Here is a 7759-nt window from a genome sequence, read left to right on the forward strand (position 1 = left end):
GTGATCTGTTTTCACCAACGAATGGCACAAAATGTTGGAGTAACTCAGTGGGTCAGGCAGTATCTCTGGAGAAAATGGCAAGATGATGTTTGGGGTTAGGACCCTTCTTCAGACTATTTGTGGGAGGGAAAATAGGGGAAGAAACTGGAAGCGAAGAAAAAACAGAACAAATCGGGGCCAGCAACAGATGACTTCAGGCAAGGACAATACAATACAATACAATACGATTTATTTGTCACATTGATAGGCCCTAAAGACACACTAAAGACCCTGGTGGGCAATGCCCATGGTCCGGAGATCAGCACATTGGATTATATCATCATCCAAGCAAGGGGCAGCAACGAGATACACAGCCCACATAGTATGCAGATTCTGATGACTGTTGGACTGATCACACTCTGACCCCCCAACTCAGGTTATACAATCTTATCCATTTCAGTAACCCATTCCTGTCCATGTACCTCAGCAGTGAAATAGATGGAGACAAAGTTCTAAATTAATAAATCTGGATAATCCAATAAAATACAGAAGTTACTGGGAATATTGATAGGCCCTTTGGCAGACGTTATGGGCTGAAGGGCTTGTTCCTGTAGAATACCGCTCTATTTAATGTTATATGATATAAAAGGCTAAAACGAATGAAATAAAATAGAAAAAAGGATATTAAGAAACATCTCCATGTACATAGGGTGACACTACTGATAGATCTGCTGCCTCACAGTGCCAGAGGATAACCATCAAACCTGTCTGTGTGGAGTTTGCACATTCTCCCTGTGACCGCGCTGGTTTCTGAATTTCCCTGAGAGGATCAATAAAGTATTTATTATTATTATTATTATTATTATTATTATTATTCCAGGGGCTCTGGTTTCCTCCCACATTCCAAAGACATTCGGGTTTGTTGGTTAATTGGCCTCTGTAAATTGGCCCGAGTGTGTAAGAAGTGGATGAGAAAGTGGGATAAGGTAGAATTAGTGTGAACAGGTGATCGATGATCAACATGGACTTGGTAGGCCTGTGCCTCTAAACTAAACATACAAGGGGAAGATCATAAGATCATTAGATATAGGAGCAGAATTAGACCGTTCGGCCTAGAGAGTTCACTCTGCCATTTGATTATGGCCAATGTAATTTTCCTTCTCAACTCCATTCTTCTGCCTTCTCCCCGTAGCCTTTGATGCCCTAATTAATCAAGAACCTATCAAATTTTTTTAAATGCCCAATGTCTTGGCCCCCACCGGCATCTGTGGCTATGAATCCCACAAACCCACTACCTTCTGGCTAAAGGTAAGGGATGGTTAATTTAAAGAAGAGGTCAAACAGAGACCATGAAAGTCAGCCCCCTTTGTGACAATGAATAAGACAGGAGGAGTTCAGAAATGAATATGAGCATGATAACAAGAAGGTACTTTAAAGATGGTTATCAATCAAAGTGGGGAAATCACACCGTTCGGATGGGATGCATCCTAAGTTACTAAAGAAAGTAAAGGCAGATGTTACAGAAGTTCTGGACAGAATCTGACTATCCGCAGAGCTGGGAACTCAGTCTTCCTCCAGCATGGAAAGGATTATATTTGACGACAGTAGGCCGTTAAGGATAGTTGCCAGGTGAAGTTTTCGGAATATAATCCAGGACTAAACTCGGTAGCTCTTTGAAAAATAAGAGTTTAAAATAGCAGATTGTCAAACTCATTAAGTGTTTGACACATTTCTTAGAATTCTTGAAGTAATGGATGAAAGTAATTTGCTGTAAGCGTGTAAGGACAAGTGTACATTAAAATAACACCTAACAAATGTATTAGCACAATTGATTCCTGTGGGATCAAAGAGGCAACAACTATATGGATATATAATTGGTCAAGGGAGAGAAAGGGAGCAGTTATGACGATGGTCGATTGCCAGGCTGAAGTGAAGTGTGCAGTGATCTCCACCAGGAGTCACTGTTGGGGCCATTGTTTGTTTTTGATGTTAATTCATACACGAATGGGCAGAGTTTCAAGATGTGAAAATGACACAAAACCTCAAACTATAGTAAACAGCAAGAAGGGTAACCAAATTCAGAAGACTATAGACAAACTAGTGTAATAGGCAAACATGTGGCAGGGGAAACTTAATAAAGAGAAGTATGAAGTGACGTAAAAAAAAGACACAAAGTGGTGGAGTAACTCAGTGGCTCGGGCAGCATCTCTGGAGAACATGGATAGGTGAGATTTTGGGCGAAGAAGTGATTCCTGACCCGAAATATCACCTATCAATGTTCTTCAGAGATTCTGTCTGAACCACTGAGTAACTTAACCACTTTGTGTCTATTTTTGTAAATCAGCATCTGCAGTTCCTTGTTTCTATATCAAGTACATTATATTGATGGTAAGAATTAATATAACAGTATAAACGAATACAGTAGGAATGGGTTAAAAACAGAAAGTACTGGAAATAGTCAGTAGATCAGGCAGCATATGAGGAGTGAGAAAACATTTCAGGGCAATGGCCCTTCATCAGAATGTTCCCCCATTCACTGTTTCAATCAAAGCACTTGATCCCACTACATACCGTTAGACTGATGTGGGAAATTTGCTTATGTTCCAGCATGGCTAAGAAGGATTAAGTTAGCAAAGATTATGTTTTTTGTATTTTAGGGTTGGGGCCCTTCTTCAGACTGATTGTAGGGGAGAGAAGAAAGCTGGAAAAGGGGAGAGGCAGGACAGAGTGTGGCAGGTAACATAGGCATAAAGGTTTTTGACAGGTAGATGGTTGAAACAAAGGCCTGAGATGAGAACAGAAGGTGTGAGACAATTTTGAAGATTTGCAGATTGTGAAGCAAGGGGGAGGAAAGTAGCAGGAGGGGGAGGGTGGGGGGGGGTGTATGAAAAAAATAGGTGGGAATCCAGTTGGGGTGCAGGGGAGGAAAGATGGGGAAAAGATGAAGAATATTTTGAGGGAGAAAAAGAGGTTACCTAAAATTGGAGCATTTACTGTTAATACCGTGTGGGTTGTGAAATACCCAAGCAGAATATGAGGTGCTGTTCCTCCAGTTTGCTTGTAGCCTCACTCTGGCAATGAAAGAGGCTCAGGAAAGAAAGATCAGTGTGGGAATGGGAAGGGGAGTTAAAATGGTTAGCAACCTGGATCCAGTGGACTTTGGTGGACTGATGCAAGTGTTTTTGCAGTGAAAACGTTGGTTCAAAAATTGTGCTTGATGAAGTTGCCAGAATCAAGGCATTGTGTTACGATTCTGCATTTAGCTCCCTTCTTTCTTTTGTTGGATAAACTGAGCTTTTACAAAACACAAGGTGATGGAGGAACTCAGAGGATCAGGCAACATCCATGGAGCGAATGGTCAAACGATGTTTCAAGTTGCACCCTTCTTCAGACAGTGCTTTTATTTGCTCAAGTTTTAACTTATCTGTGACTTACAAGCCGTTTTGGATCCATTACGACAGAACTAAAAGTGACATGAGGAAAAATGTTCTTGTGCATGAGTGGTTTGTGTCTGGAGTGCATCGCCGGAGGTTGTAATGGAGACATAATCAATTGTGGCTTTCAAGAGGGAGTTACGTATGTACCTGAATGGAAGGAATTTACATGACTATGGAGAGAAGACAGATGAATGGGTCCAGTGGACCTGGTGTTAAAACAATATGTTAAAAATTTCTGTTTGCAAGCTTATTAATTATTTATTATCTTGTGATCAACATGACTATTTATTATTAAATACTCTTGCGAAGTATTAATTCCAAATTTCTGGCAATATCTGACCAGACTCACAATGCTGCTTCTGTATCCTGCACAAGATTAATAGATGACCTGCTGAAATCTATATTCAGTTGTAATCTGCTAAGGAAATATATAATAGTAGTAGTAATTAGTGAAATACTATTGCAGTTCATCTAAAAGGAATTCACCTAATGGTTGAATGTGGTTTAATTTCATTCAGTGCAAGTTGATATTAACATGAATCTCCCACTTGTGGCATCAGTCCCTGGATATTAATTATTTGCCTAACTGTGAGCGCAATGACCCCCAGTTATGGGGAAGTGTGGGAGGGGAGAAATGCATTCTTCGAAAACCGTCTACATCCACTATTTGCTGCGACACAAAGCCATATCGTCTGCACATGCAACGAGAATCCAGGAGTTGCACATGCAACGAGAATCCAGGAGTTGCACATGCAACGAGAATGTTAGTAATTTAGTCTTCTCTCCCTGAGAAAAAGGGATGAAGTGAATAAAATGGGGCGGCACAATGGTGCAGCGGTAGGGCTGCTGCCTCACATCACCAGATACACGGGTACGATCCTGACTACAGGTGCTGTCTGTACGGAGTTTGCACATTCTTCCTGCGACTGCGTGGATTTTCTCCAGGTGCTCCGGTTTCCTCCCACACTTCAAATACGTGCAGGTTTCCAGGTTCATTTACTTCTGTAAGTTGCCCCAAGTGTTCAGGATGCAAAAGTAGAATAACAAAGAACTAGTGTACGGCTGATTGATGTGGACTCAGTGACCGAAGGGCATGTTTGCACGCTGTATCTCTAAACTAAACTAAATTGCTCGAAAAAAAACACAATAGGTGCACCACTCCAACTTTCACAGAGGTCTTTCAGAGAAATAATGAGTATTGTGGGGCTAAGTTACTGCAACAATATCCCGAGGATGCTCTTTTGGTTTAAAAGCATAAATTTAATTCCAAGCAAGGCAGTTGAGTGATTTCAATTTCAGTAATTAAATAAACATCTTCTGGAATTAAGAAGCTGGATTCAGTAATGGTGGTTGACTCTGAAGTACTCTTCAAAATGGCGGAGCAAGCCACTTGGTGCTGGGGCAACTAAATCCAGGGGCATACACATTCCATGAAAGAACAAGAAACATCTATATAATATTAAAACTGTGTGTGTGTCTGTGTGTGTGCGCGTCTGCGTCTGCGTCTGCCTGACTTGTGGGTGCCAGCCTTTGATTCGTTGCTACGCCAACACCAGAAGCAGAAACGCCGAGATTTTTTCCATTTCGGCAGAGATTTCACTTTTCATTCCAAGTATCCACTCCTGATTAAATTTCGTCGTGTTTATGTACACATTTAAAATAAAATCCTTTTCCCCCCCCCCCCACTCACTCATTTTGTCGCCTCCTGCTGGCCAGCGACCATAACGGCTGCTGGCGCCCGCCTCTCGCCTCAAAGACGCCATTTAAAAACAGCCGCACTGCTGAGTGCTGGAATCTTATGTTCGGGAACGGCTTGAGTTGGAGGACCACGTCTCCCGTGGGGGCTACGGGTAGGGAACGGGTGCGTTGGGGGAGCAGACCCAACGGGTCTGCACTTGGTCTAGTATAAAATAAAAATGTCATTGCCCTAGTGAATATGGAATGGATCTACTCTCAAAGCATTTAGCTGCTTCATTTTGTAATATGTTTGTGAAGCATATACTGTAGCTGAAGCCATAGAGATTCATAACCATTTTTAATATTAGCACAGCTATTTAATTTACTTTTTATTTATAATTGCTTTCATTCCCTTCTCTACTCACTTCAAGCTTTCCACTGATTTGAGATAAAGGGGTGAAGAAAGCATTGAACCACGGGCCTCTGTCATTGAAGATTGTTCTGCATTTATGTAGCACAGATACATTTTTACACCAAAAACATTGCAACGCCGATTGTAGTTCACTTGAGATATAGTTGCTGTTGTAATGTTGGGAAAACAGCTGGCAATTGTCACACATCAAGGTCCTATTAACAACAATGTGTTAATGACCAGATAATCTTTATTAATTCTATAATAAATGCTGACATACCCAAGGGAAATCCTTGCCCTTAAATAATACCCTAGCATTCCCAATATTTGTTTTATTTTAATGAATGAAAACAGGCATGGAAACAGGCCCTGTCAAGTCCACACCAACCATCACTCACCCATTCACATTAGTTCTATGTTATCCCACTTTCTCATCCTCTCCCTCCACACTAGTGCCAATTTACAAAGGGCAATTAACCTACAAACCCCCATTTCTTTGGGATGTAGGAAACCGGAGCACCCGGATAAAACTCACATGGTCACAGGGAAAACGTGCAAACCCCACATAGAGAGCACCCAAGGTCTGCCGGAGGGAACAGATTGGACCTCAGTTTTGCCTCCTCTGAATGTCAGTACCACTGGTCATGCAGCAGTCCATCGCTGCTTGTGCTGAAGACACAGATTAATTTTGTACACGAGTGTCTGGAGTGGAATTTGAAACCCCAGCCTTCTCATTCGGAGGTGAGTGTGTCGCCACTGAGTCAAGGCTATTTTGGGAAATAAAATTCAAAAGATGACCAAGGATCAATTGTAATGTAACCAATCGCACCATAAACCAATGGAACTGGATCACTAAAGACATTATGAACTGCAAACGCAGGAATCTTGAGTAACAGACAAAGTACTAGAGTAACTCAGCAGGTCAAGCCGTATCTCTGGAGGACAGGATCGGCAAAGCTTTGGGTTGGGACTCTGCTTTAGGCTCTGAAGGGTCCCAACCTGTAATGTCACCTATTGATGTCCTCCAGAGATCTGCTTGACCTGCTGAGCTACTCTGGCACTTGGATCCTATGACCATTTTAAACCTCCCTCACCTCCATCTTTCAACCCTCTGCTATCTCTTCATGGACAAATGGTCGAGCCAGAATTCTTTCCAGATAACAGAAAATCCTGGAAACACTCTGCAGCTCATTGGGTGATTATTTTGCAGAGGAACTGTTCATTCTGCAGGAATAACACCTGGCTTCCAGCTACCTACCATTTTAATTTCCCATCCCACCCCAACTCTGACCTCACTGTTTGTGGCCTCCTACATTATCACAAGAAGGCCGACACAAAACGAGGATCAACACCTTATTTAAAACTCAGGCACAAAGAACTACAGATGCTGATTTACAAAACAAAAGTCACAAAGTGCTTTAGTAACTAAGCAGGTCTGGCAACTTCTGGTCGAAGAAGGACACCGACCTGAAGCATTGCCTCTCCATGTCCTCCCACTTTCTTTTTGGATCAGAACTGGCCACTCACAGTCATTTTTTGTTCCCTTTTTCTATTTCTCTTTCTCTTCTTTCTTTTTTGTATAGACCAGCCTGTTGTGCAAGTCTCACGGCCTGAGCATCAGCAATGCATTACACTGACGAAGAAGCTTTATTGGACAGGAACCACTGAGCTGCCACATCACAGTCTTATCCAGGGGAAAAAGGATGGGTGACATTTCAGGTCCGATCCTTCTTCAGACTGGGTCTGAAGAAGGGTCCCGACACGAAATGTCACCCATCCTTTATCACCAGTGATGGTGCCTGACCTACTGAGTTACTCCAGCACTTTGTGTCCACCACCTCCAGCTCAGATTTAAGATAAAAATTCCACAAAGAGCTGGAGTAACTAACTCAGTGGGTCAGGCAGCATCTGCAGTTCCTTTCTACTTTCACAGTCTTACCCGATCAGAGATATTCCCTTTGTTCTACCCATCATACTTCTCAATTTGGAGACACAGGAAAGTGGAGATTTGCTCAAGCTGGAATCTTGAGCAAATCACAAAGTGCTGGAGAATCTCAGCAGATCAGACAGCATCTGTGGAGGTAATGGACAGACGCCTTTTCAAGTCGAGACCTAACTCACATTTCAAATGAACTTTTTGACTTTTTTTGAAGTATTTAGTGGGCAACTAGAAGACAAGTAGCACAACTTCATACCTCAGTCTGAAGAAGGGTCCCGACCTGAAATGTTGCCTGTCCATTCCCTCCTCAGATGC

Source organism: Amblyraja radiata, chromosome 15 (assembly GCF_010909765.2).
Source record: "Amblyraja radiata isolate CabotCenter1 chromosome 15, sAmbRad1.1.pri, whole genome shotgun sequence".
NCBI classification, from domain to species: domain Eukaryota; kingdom Metazoa; phylum Chordata; class Chondrichthyes; order Rajiformes; family Rajidae; genus Amblyraja; species Amblyraja radiata.